Below are 9,486 nucleotides of genomic sequence, written 5' to 3'. Positions count from 1 at the left end.
CAAACTATTCCACAAAATTCAAACAGATGGATCACTCCCGAATTCCTTCTATGAAGCCACAATTACTCTTATACCTAAACCACACAAAGACACAACAAAGAAAGAGAACTTCAGACCAATTTCCCTTATAAATATCGACTCAAAAATACTCAACAAAATTCTGGCAAACCAAATTCAAGAGCACATCAAAACAATCATCCACCATGATCAAGTAGGCTTCATCCCAGGCATGCAGGGATGGTTTAATATACGGAAAACCATCAAAGTGATCCATTATATAAACAAACTGAAAGAACAGAACCACATGATCATTTCATTAGATGCTGAGAAAGCATTTGACAAAATTCAACACCCCTTCATGATAAAAGTCCTGGAAAGAATAGGAATTCAAGGCCCATACCTGAACATAGTAAAAGCCATATACAGCAAACCAGTTGCTAACATTAAACTAAATGGAGAGAAACTTGAAGCAATCCCACTAAAATCAGGGACTAGACAAGGCTGCCCACTCTCTCCCTACTTATTCAATATAGTTCTTGAAGTTCTAGCCAGAGCAATCAGACAACAAAAGGAGATCAAGGGGATACAGATCGGAAAAGAAGAGGTCAAAATATCACTATTTGCAGATGATATGATAGTATATTTAAGTGATCCCAAAAGTTCCACCAGAGAACTACTAAAGCTGATAAACAACTTCAGCAAAGTGGCTGGGTATAAAATTAACTCAAATAAATCAGTTGCCTTCCTCTATACAAAAGAGAAACAAGCCGAGAAAGAAATTAGGGAAACGACACCCTTCATAATAGACCCAAATAATATAAAGTACCTCGGTGTGACTTTAACCAAGCAAGTAAAAGATCTGTACAATAAGAACTTCAAGACACTGAGGAAAGAAATTGAAGAAGACCTCAGAAGATGGAAAGATCTCCCATGCTCATGGATTGGCAGGATTAATATAGTAAAAATGGCCATTTTACCAAAAGCAATCTACAGATTCAATGCAATCCCCATCAAAATACCAATCCAATTCTTCAAAGAGTTAGACAGAACAATTTGCAAATTCATCTGGAATAACAAAAAACCCAGGATAGCTAAAGCTATCCTCAACGATAAAAGGACTTCAGGGGGAATCACTATCCCTAACTCAAGCAGTATTACAGAGCAATAGTGATAAAAACTGCATGGTATTGGTACAGAGACAGACAGATAGACCAATGGAAAAGAACTGAAGATCCAGAAATGAACCCAAACACCTATGGTCACTTGATTTTTGAGAAAGGAGCCAAAACCATCCAATGGAAAAAAGATAGCATTTTCAGCAAATGGTGCTGGTTCAACTGGAGGTCAACATGTAGAAGAATGCAGATCGATCCGTGCTTATCACCCTGTACAAAGCTTAAGTCCAAGTGGATCAAGGACCTCCACATCAAACCAGACACACTCAAACTAATAGAAGAAAAACTAGGGAAGCATCTGGAACACATGGGCACTGGAAAAAATTTCCTGAACAAAACACCAATGGCTTACGCTCTAAGATCAAGAATCGACAAATGGGATCTCATAAAACTGCAAAGCTTCTGTAAGGCAAAGGACACTGTGGTTAGGACAAAACGGCAACCAACAGATTGGGAAAAGATCTTTACCAATCCTACAACAGATAGAGGCCTTATATCCAAAATATACAAAGAACTCAAGAAGTTAGACCACAGGGAAACAAATAACCCTATTAAAAATGGGGTTCAGAGCTAAACAAAGAATTCACAGCTGAGGAATGCCGAATGGCTGAGAAACACCTAAAGAAATGTTCAACATCTTTAGTCATAAGGGAAATGCAAATCAAAACAACCCTGAGATTTCACCTCACACCAGTGAGAATGGCTAAGATCAAAAACTCAGGGGACAACAGATGCTGGCGAGGATGTGGAGAAAGAGGAACACTCCTCCATTGTTGGTGGGATTGCATACTGGTACAACCATTCTGGAAATCAGTCTGGAGGATCCTCAGAAAATTGGACATTGAACTGCCTGAGGATCCAGCTATACCTCTCTTGGGCATATACCCAAAAGATGCCTCAACATATAAAAGAGACACGTGCTCCACTATGTTCATTGCAGCCTTATTTATAATAGCCAGAAGCTGGAAAGAACCCAGATGCCCTTCAACAGAGGAATGGATACAGAAAATGTGGTACATCTACACAGTGGAATATTACTCAGCTATCAAAAACAACGAGTTTATGAAATTCGTAGGCAAATGGTTGGAACTGGAAAATATCATCCTGAGTGAGTTAACCCAATCACAGAAAGACATACATGGTATGCACTCATTGATAAGTGGCTATTAGCCCAAATGCTTGAATTACCCTAGATCCCTAGAACAAACAAAACTCAAGACGGATGATCAAAATGTGAATGCTTCACTCCTTCTTTAAATGAGGAAAAAGAATACCCTTGGCAGGGAAGGGAGAGGCAAAGATTAAAACAGAGACTGAAGGAACACCCATTCAGAGCCTGCCCCACATGTGGCCCATACATATACAGCCACCCAATTAGACAAGATGGATGAAGCAAAGAAGTACAGACCAACAGGAGCCAGATGTAGATCGCTCCTGAGAGACACAGCCAGAATACAGCAAATACAGAGGCGAATGCCAGCAGCAAACCACTGAACTGAGAACAGGTCCCCCGTGAAGGAATCAGAGAAAGAACTGGAAGAGCTTGAAGGGGCTCGAGACCCCATATGTACAACAATGTCAAGCAACCAGAGCTTCCAGGGACTAAGCCACTACCTAAAGACTATACATGGACTGACCCTGGACTTTGACCCCATAGGTAGCAATGAATATCCTAGTAAGAGCACCAGTGGAAGGGGAAGCCCTGGGTCCTGCTAAGACTGAACCCCCAGTGAACAAGACTATGGGGGGGAGGGCGGCAATGGGGGGAGGGTTGGGAGGGGAACACCCATAAGGAAGGGGAGGGGGGAGGGGGATGTTTGCCCGGAAACCGGGAAAGGGAATAACACTCGAAATGTATATAAGAAATACTCAAGTTAATAAAAAAAATTTAAAAATTAAAAAAAAGAAAAGAAAATAGTTTAACCTAATTATTCACAGGTTGTGTAGTGCTGACTTTGGGGATGTCTGGAAAAAACTTACACATGATTATGTAAATAACTTGTCTTTTCTTATGTTAAAACTGCCAACATAAGCAATATCATCCATTAATTTCTTTTACATTTCACAGTCATTTATTAAGTTACTGCCTTTGGAAAGGCATTCTATAGTTAACAAATATTTACAAGACACATTTTTTAGATTAAGAACAGGTCTAACCCAAATCTCTAACTCCTGCAAATATTCCCTGCCAGGTAGCTGCACCAGCAATCTTCATCAAGCTAACACAGAAGTCCAGGGCATCTGATTACATCACAGGCCAGACTCCAGGAAGATGGGGCTAAACAAGGAAGGCAGTTTAAAAATACTCTCGCATCTGTTAGGAGATGTCCTTCTTTCAGTGAATTTAATCAAGACAACACCATCCTTATTTCTTAAATAATATATTTGGAGATGACAAATTTTTCACGGAAGCATCTAAACATGGAGTAGGTAGAACAGACTCTTATTTCCCGAGTAGCTAGAACAATCTCTCTCGTGAGTACCTAAACACTGATTTAGATCATTGAAATGCCATACACATCAAAACACTTCAACCTAACACTTCCTTTGAAGTCACGACAATCAGGGTTTTTTTTTTTTTTCTGTAGCATCACTTTTTAGCATTTCTATAGCACTTCACTTGGACAAGTGCTGTATAATTATTTCTACTCTTAGTTAACTGCTAGCTATTTATTCAAATACTGTTACTTTCCCAATAATATACAGACAGATTGACAATACACGCAATTGAATCAACCCAATCCTAAGAGATTGAAACATATATCAAAATTCAGACAAACATCAAGTATGAGAAAAATAAGACAGAGCAATGGTGGACAAGCATATACAAATTAAATCTGTCACATCTCTGTATTGTCACTCACGATATGAATGAGTGAAAAAACCAGTAGTTACATTTGAATTAATACTGATGGGGAAGTGTGTGTAGCAGAGACTGCTAGTCATTGACCAATGGCTATTCCCTTTTTACATTTCCCAACATCCCTTACAGCTAGACGGTGTCATAACTAAGGCCAGGGCAGTGGTGTGGGAACCGAACACCACATCACACACAGCTGCTGGGTCATCTCAGTGAGGATGCTGCTCACCACTGACCTCTTTTTTTGCTCTTTTCATTACTCCACATATCAGTCCTTGAAGCAGCTATCTTGGCTATCCCTCCAAGATTTCTGCTTCAAGCTTGAGCCTTGACTTCCTGCCTTGACTTCCTACCTTGACTTCTGTCAATAATAAACTATAACCTGTAAGTTAAAAATAAACTCCTCCACAGGTTGCTTTTGGGCAGGATGTTTATCACAGCAACAGAGACAAAACCACAGCATTATAACTAATACATAGCTGGAGAGATGGCTCAGCGGTTAAGAGCACCGACTGCTCTTCCTAGAGGTCCTGAGTTCAATCCCCAGCAACCACATGGTGGCTCACACCCATCTGTAATGGGATTCAATGCCCTCTTCTGCTGTGTCTGAAAACAGCTACAATGTACTCATGTACATAAAATAAATAAATATATCTTTAATAGCTAATACGTAGCAAAACCACTGAGGGGAAGCGAGCCTCAGATTAGCTAGCTCTTGGTAACAGAGGAAGTGGTGATTATACGAACTTTTAGAAGGAGGTATCTAGAAACAAGAGAAATGATGCCTACAGAAGTGGTTTTCTAGTTCCATCTGCCTAGACACTCAGAAGCTACTACAACCATGGTCTAGAGGAGCCTGGCTACTTCTCTAGCTGGCAACAGAATTTGCCGTATCCATTTGTCAATGGTTTCACAGGCATACAGAATACAAGACTTATAAGACAATGGAGACTTCCACCAAACTCCAAAAGAAAGTCTGTGGGGCCAGACCATATATGGCAGGGTTGTAGTTTCCACAGGCAACCCCTGAATTGTGCGTTAGGTTGTAAAGGTAGAGCTTAAACTGAAGTGGAGAGCCAAGTATGACGAATATGATAGAAACATGAGCTAAAGAGCTGCAGGAAACTAGTGGGGCAGCCAAATAGAAAGTGGGTCTGTGGGTCAAACTGCAAACCATAGCACAGGTCTGCCCAAGCCCTCTAGTGTGCACTGCACTGTGCACACTCCCCGGCTGCAGAATTTAATGTTTGTCCTTCTAAACATCAGTGTCACTTAGGCCCACCCTCATTTCTATGCCCTACTCCTCATTTCTTTGATATGGTAATAATTACTGTGTAATTATATATTTGTGGTTTTTGCCAGGATTATAGCTGAGTTCTCTCTCAGAAGAAACTTTGAACTTGGACTTTGAACAGTGGTAGTGGTAAGACTATAGAGACTTCCAGAAAGGTACCAACTGCATTTGGGAGCATGAGATGGGCACAAGACTTTTGAGGACCTAGTGGAATGGTATGGTTTTTAGGGATGTGATTTGCTCTTGAGTTAAGAAGGGGAGGCCTTGTGATGATTAATGTTGATTGTCAAGGTTATTAGATTAAAAAACACCTATGAGATGGCCGAGGGGCACATCCAAATGTGTGTGTGAGCATGTTTCCAGAGAGGATTCCTGAGAAGGCAAGACCTGCACCATGTATGGATGGCAACTTCACAAAGTTTGGGGCCCAGATAACACAAAAAGGGAAAAAAGAAAACGCTAGCTGAGAGCCAGCATCCACCACTGTCTCTGCCTCTTGGCCCACTCTGCCATGCCCTGCCTGTCATGGTATGACTTAACCTTCTGAAACTCTGAGCCAAAAGAGATCCTTCCTCCTTTTAAGGTCACCGTCACAGACAATAAAATTAACTAATACAGTTGAAATACCACGGAGTCATCTAGGGAGATTTTGTTTGTTTCTGTCTGTTTTTGTCTATTATTTGATCTATTCAAAGCTAAAGAGAAAAAGTAAGGGAGAATGAAACTGATTAAACTAATAATCTATAATTATTTATAATAATCTAATTATTGGCCCTGATATTGAAATACAACCATATCTAGGAAGGTTATTATTTAGTAAGTAATTACTAATTCAATTACTCATAAGTAATTATCAATTTGGCTTCAGATCTGAGATAAAACTGCTTACTCTCCAGATAGAGAAATTTGGCATGAGACCACAAAAGAAGCCTCCCTAAAAGGAAACTATAAATGTTTGATTCCAATAAATGTTATGGCTTCCCCTACACCAACTAGTCTCATGTTTCCACAACAAAATCACAATTCCAATTAAAAGGTAACAAACTAGGTAAAGTGACTCAACCCTGTATCTCTAACACTCTCGAAGCAAAGGTACAAAGACCATTGAGCCAGGGAGTTTAAGACCAGCCTGGATGGCAAGACCTAAGTCAAATTCAAAGCAAACAAATAATACAAGAAATAGCACCATCATCTCTTTGCCACTGATGCACTAAAGTTAATTTTGCCCCTTGCAAAAATACGTTACACAGTTCAATGGTAAGTTAAGAGATGCTGTATTATAAGCCTCCTGCCATTGAGTACTAAACCAAGGTGGAAGATAGAAAATAAAGGCAGGAAACAATCTGGGTCACGTGGAAAGTCCTACGTGGGAGGCCTTTCATTGGACCAGTGAGCAGAGAGTCCCCTCCCATCCAGGGCATCAAGAGCACACCCTTGATTCTCAGTGCTTCTGATGAAGTTTCTGCTTCAATAGGACAACGGCTTTCTATCAAAGAATGTCATAACATCGTATCAAAGAATGTCATAACACAGAACCCTCATAATTGGTATGGAGAGCTCTGCAAGACTACAGTAGTTGTAAGCCATAGCATCACCTCTCTTTAGGGAGAGGGAACAAAATTTAATACACAGGGAGACAGAAAGATAATTAACTGCCTTCTTGGCAACCCACCACTCTGCTGCCAGTTGAATCATTGTGACAAGTGATAAAATTAGAGTCAAAATATTTAACTCAGCCACTTACTAAAGTGGTAGACCCAATTTTAGGCAAACCCCCAGTCAGGGTACTGATAGAGAAAAGACTGATTCGTTTCCTGCAGCAGTAGCACAGACATTGGCATCTCTGGTGTCCTCAGTCCCATGTGAGATATATATGCATCTGCCTTTAATGTGTGTATGGATAATGTATTTATTATATATATAGTCTATCAATGTAAGAAAGGGATGATAAATGGAAAGAACTATAATATACTAGATGGCTCCAGAAAATATAGAAACTAAGCCAAAAATAAGAGTAAATGAGAAAGACAAAGTTTGAGGAAGTAATAAATGCTGTATTCCCTGAAGTGATCATTGCACAAGGCATAGATGTATCGAAAGTTTATATTGTATCCATACATTTGTACAATGACCAAACAAGTAAAAACAAAAAAGAATAGGTCAGTCCTGGAAGGCTTTCAAAATGATCACAGACAAAGTGATTCTATAAAAAGAGCGTAAGACAGTGAAATAGCCAACATTCACCAAATGAAATGCTGTCTATACCAACTGGATCCATTCCAGTTCAGTGTAACACAGCTTTAATGGTGTGACTACATAGCAAAGGCAGGAAATCCTGGCCTGTAATATTTAAAGTTTGTAGTGGAAGACAAGAGACCCCAGGGAATGAGGGGCTTGTCAGAAGGGGTGCAGAGATGCAAGAGCATGCCTCTTGCGTTAACTATGCCCAGATCTGCAGCTGTTCCCTGAGCCAAAGTCTGACCGATGACAGGGTCCTCTGAGAATTAAGGACGCCCTCATGAAAGCACACTCAACGTATTTCCTGCTTTGCTTTTCACCATGCACTCAACAATACACAAGTATGCATTTTGGTGACTTAGATAGACGTGTATATCCATGTAGTTAATCACCACAGTCAAGATACAGAGCCTTATCATCCCACAGAGTTTCCTCCATCATGTCGTAGTTCCACTGTCACAGGTCCTGTGTTGGCCATTGTGAATTGCTGCTTGTCGGTTTCTATGGAAGAGGGCTCTCACACTGTGTATTCCTTATGCATCTGTCTTGTTAAGGAAAAATTAGTTCCTCCATGCTGCTTGGGCCAATTGCTGATTCTTCTGTTGTTGATGAGAACTTCAGTGAACGAGTGCCTCGGAATGCGCTCATCCATCCTCCTCTTGGTGTTGAACTATGTAGAAGTTTCTGTGTAGGTTTGTGTTCCCATCCATGCTTAGGAGGAAACTGCTGAGTCACAAAGTAATTGTTCGATCTTTTCAAGAAACTACGGAGTTAGTGTTTTGCCACCAGCAGTACATGAGCAATTACTTAACATTCTTACCAATACTCAACACAATGTCTTCAGTTCTAGCCATTCTCGTGTGTGTAGTAGCACTTCATGTGATTTAATTTGCATTGTCTTGACTAACAATGTTGAGCATCCTTTTTATCTGCTTATTGCCCATTCATATATCTTTTTATGAAGTGTCTGTTAAAACCCTTTGTTCATTTCTAAATTGAGTTGGCTCCCGCTATGTTGACTTCAACTTTTTTACTACAGATGACAGCACTTCTGGTCAATTTGATTTAGAGCTGGTAAGTGGAGCCTCTCTAATGGCACTAACTCAAAATTACTAACCAAGTTTTAAGTGACAGGGTCAAGAATACATGGAATACATAAACTATATCATATCACTGTCCTACTTCAACTCTTCCAATGGCTTCCTATGGTGATTCAAGTAAAATCCAAGCTCTTCATCTTGCTGCCCAAAGCTCCCTGTGGTCTAAGCACTTGTTATGATCTGAAATCATTCTATATCACAGATACATATGTTGCATGCTTCTCCTCCATTGGAATCAACATTTCATGAGCACAGGAACTTTGTCTTGGTCATGGATTTAGCATTAGACTCAATCAGTGATTCTAAGCCAGTCATCCACTGGCTATTTAGAAGGTCTGATTCTCTTTCCCTCTCATCTGTTTCTCCAACGAAAAGTTTGCAGTCGCTGGAATCAGAGAAGCATTTATTCAAAATATTGAGAGCTGCTGTTGAGAACATTCAAAGCACCCCCACGTGAAGCCACCACTATCTCTCCAGTCCAGTCACAGCCAAGAGTGATTTGACTTAGACAAGAGAAAAGGGATAGCATATAAGTGGAGGGGGAGAAGCACAATCCTTATACTATTTCATAGACGGCTCCTTCTGGATGGCCTTGTGGCTGAATTTTTCACTTTTCACAACTGCCTCTTTAGAGGCACAAAGTTTTAGCTTGCTTTCCTGGCCAACTTCTCATCTTGCAAATCACACTTTGGAGCTAGAGAGATGGATAATTGCCTTGAAGAAAACCTGATTTGGATTCCCAGTACCACCTGTAAACACCATTGCCAGGGCATCTGAAATCTCGACTCTGCAGACATCTGCACTCACATGCACCCTGGT

This window comes from Rattus norvegicus, chromosome 6 (genome assembly GCF_021556685.1).
Source record: "Rattus norvegicus strain SHRSP/BbbUtx chromosome 6, alternate assembly SHRSP_T2T, whole genome shotgun sequence".
Classification (NCBI taxonomy): domain Eukaryota; kingdom Metazoa; phylum Chordata; class Mammalia; order Rodentia; family Muridae; genus Rattus; species Rattus norvegicus.
The sequence above is the reverse complement of the archived record's forward strand: the minus strand, read 5'-3'. Positions refer to the sequence as shown.